This window comes from Salvelinus sp. IW2-2015, unplaced genomic scaffold (genome assembly GCF_002910315.2).
Source record: "Salvelinus sp. IW2-2015 unplaced genomic scaffold, ASM291031v2 Un_scaffold4408, whole genome shotgun sequence".
Lineage (NCBI taxonomy): Eukaryota > Metazoa > Chordata > Actinopteri > Salmoniformes > Salmonidae > Salvelinus > Salvelinus sp. IW2-2015.
In genome coordinates, this window is record NW_019945678.1 from 43,384 (window position 1) to 46,732 (window position 3,349).

General features: G+C 44.0%; 1 long non-coding RNA gene across 1 annotated transcript; it reads left to right on the forward strand.

Moving 5' to 3' along the window:
* The first annotated feature begins 737 nt into the window (after positions 1 to 737).
* LOC139026316 (uncharacterized) lies at positions 738 to 2,008 on the forward strand. The gene is made up of 3 exons (XR_011478089.1): positions 738 to 931; positions 1,450 to 1,552; positions 1,912 to 2,008. It is a non-coding gene; the product is annotated as an uncharacterized lncRNA (long non-coding RNA).
* The last annotated feature ends 1,341 nt before the right edge of the window (positions 2,009 to 3,349 follow it).

Genomic DNA, 3,349 nt, shown 5'->3' on the forward strand with positions numbered 1-3,349 from the left:
ACACTTGATCTGTGTGCATAACAGTTGGGGTTCCTGCTATATTTGTCACAAACTGTATTTGCTTCCTTGGTTAGCCTGTCAAAAACACTGTCAATGGTCGCCCTGAATCGACGTTGCTGGGGGCGTTATTGAATAATTTATCACCAAGGTAAAACTTAACCAGTGTTTTTGATTTAGTAACAACTAGGCTATAATAACTGATATATTTAGTCATAATTATAGCAAATAATCTGAAACTCCAGCATAGTAAAGTGGTGTGTTACGTTATGTGTACAGCATGCCTGATCAATGTTTTGACAGAGGTCCTGGATGTTAGAGAAGCAAACCCTCCTTTAACTGTCATCACTCTGTGTACAGTTCTTTCTGAACAAGTGTTTTTTCTAAACATTAGACGACTATGAATCATAATTGTTTTGATTGCAATAATGAACTCTTTGCATGGCTTCCATAAGTTAACTAATTGAATATTTATACTTATTTTTAAAGGTACGTAAGCATATCAAATGTTACACAAGTGAATGACTGGTTGGTTAATGTTGGGTAAATAGAACATCAAAATATTTGACATACCTACTTCCAGTGGGATCCTGATCCTTAGTGGAAAAATATTAATCTGACATGTTTCATTTGATTGTCCAGTCACCACAGTACCTCCACCACAGTACCTCCACCACAGTACCTCCACCACAGTACCTCCACCCTCCTCCTCCCATCATGGACCTGTATGAGGTCTTCACAGGAAGCAGGCTGGATGTCATCACTGAGGAGGTGCTTGAGTGGAGACGAGGAGCATGGGGAGGAGGTGAAGGAGGAGGAGGTGAACAGGGATCCCTACCAAAGAGGCCTTCGTAGTGGTGTCAGAGAGAACAGAGACTAGAGAGTTGTCCTCTACCTCCCAGCGTTTCTCCACAGATACCAACGACTCTCTAAGGTCCGTAATACAACACTTGCTTTATTGGTCCATTTGCACAGATATTGTTGTTTTTATTTGTTGCTGTCACAGTTACCCAACCTGATACACAACACAAACATCACAGGCTGCGAGGGGTACTCAGGGGTAAAGTGCCTTGCTCAAGGGCACAACAGTAGTAGGTAGTGTACAGGATCCTCCGGTTTCCGGCTCACTCCCTGAAGATTCCCCCTGCAGACAGGGGTTCAGGGGTTCGAACCGGCAAACCTCTGGTTACTGGCCTGCCTCTCAAACCTCAAGGCTACTGCCACCAAGGCTACCGCCACCAAGGCTACCGCCACCAAGGCTACCGCCATCAAGGCTACCGCCACCAAGGCTACCGCCACCAAGGCTACCGCCACCAAGGCTACCGCCACCAAGGCTACCGCCACCAAGGCTACCGCCGCCCCCGGTGTCTAATGCACTATGTATGTAATCTTTGCATGACATCATCATCATCAATCATTTAATAATGGATACAATAAAGCAATCATCATCAGGTTTGAGGCGTATGTCCCGTCTTCAGATGAGGAGGGAACTCCATCACCTGACAGCTCTGTGGACGAACACGATGACGTGTTTGAGGAGCACAAGGAGTCGGAGGTAGGGGAGGGTGTGTGTTGAGTCGGAGGTAGGGTGTGTGATGAGTCGGAGGAAGGGGAGGGTGTGTGTTGAGTTGGAGGTAGGGGAGGGTGTGTGTTGAGTCGGAGGTAGGGGAAGGTGTGTTGAGTCGGAGGAAGGGGAGGGTGTGTGATGAGTCGGAGGAAGGTGTGTGTGTGTTAATTCCATGTGAATATACCCTTAATCTAGCCTGAGTGCCAGTCTGTGTGTGCTCTCCTGCCAACTTCTACAGGCATTGTTTGGCGTGACTGCACAACAGAAGTTGGCGAGAGTTCACAAACAGATTTGCACTCAGGCGACCCTTGACCCTCTGTAAGAGTTCATTTCTGCTGTGCCTTCAGAACAAGGTGAATAACATCAGGACTAAGCTGGAGGAGAAGGTGGTGGAGATGGAGAACTTTGCAGGACATCTAGAAGAGATCTTCCTCACTGTGGAGGTACAACAACCACTATTACTGACACAACCACTATTACTGACGCAACAACCAATATTACTGACGCAACAACCACTATTACTGACACAACCACTATTACTGACACAACAACCACTATTACTGACACAACAACCACTATTACTGACTGTTGTGTCCAGTAATAGTGGTTGTTTGTCAGGAATAGTGGTGGTTGCGGTCATAATAGTGGTGTGCGTCATTAATAAGTGGTTTGTGGTCAGCAGTAAGTATTCGGTGTTGTGTTCAGTAGTAGTGGTTGTTGTGTCAGTAATGGAGTGTAAAGTTTGTTTTGGTCTAGTAGTCTTGGGGGTTGTTGTGTCAGTTATGTATTGCAGTAGTTGGTTGTTGTGTCAGTTAAGGTGTTTGTAGTAAGTGGTTGTTGGGTCAGTAATAGTGGTTGTTGTGTCAGTAATAGTGGTTGTTGTGTCGTAATAGTGGTTGTTTGTCAGTAATAGTGGTGTTGTTGGTAAAGTGGTTGTGTAGTAATGTTGGTTGTTTTTTTTAGTTATATGTTGTATTTGCTGTCAGTAATAGTGGTTGTTGTGTCAGTAGTTAGTGGTTGTTGTGTCAGTAATAGTGGTTGTTGTGTCAGTAGTAAGGTGGATTTGTTGTGTCAGTAATAGTGGTTTGTTGTGTCAGTAATATGGGTTGTTGCGGTCAGTAATAGTGTTGTTGTGTCAGTAATAGGGCTTGGGTCTGTGGTGTGTTGTGTCAGTAATAGTGGTTGTTGTGGTCAGTAATAGTGGTTGTTGCGTCAGTATAGTTGGTTGTGGTCAGTAATCAGTGGTTGTTGCGTCAGTAAATAGTGGTGTTTGTTGCTGTCAGAATAGTTTGTGATAGTAGTGGTTGTTGTGCAGTAATAGTGGTTGTTTGTCAGTAATAGTGGTTGTTGGTGTCAAGTATAGTGGTTGTTGCTCTCAGTAATAATGGTTGTTGCGTCGTAAATAGTGGTTGTTGTGCTCAGTAATAGTTGTTGTTGTGTCAGTAGTAGTGGTTTGTTGTCTCAGTAGTAGTGGTTGATTTGTGTCAGTAGTAGTGGTTGTTGTGTCAGTTAATAGTGGTTGTTGTCGTCAGTAAAGTGGTTGGTTGATGTCAGTTAGTGTTGTTTGTGTCAGTTAATAGTAGGTTTTGGGTCAGTAATAGTGGTTTGTGTCCAGAATAGTCAAGTGGTTTGTTGGGTCACATATAGTGGTTGTTGTGTCAGTAGTAGTGTTTGGTAGTATTGGTTGTTGTGTCAGTAGTAGTGCGTTTGTGTGTCAGTAATTAGTTGGTTGTTGCGTCAGTATAGTTTGGTCAGTAGTGTCAGTTGTGTTGTTGTCAGTATAGT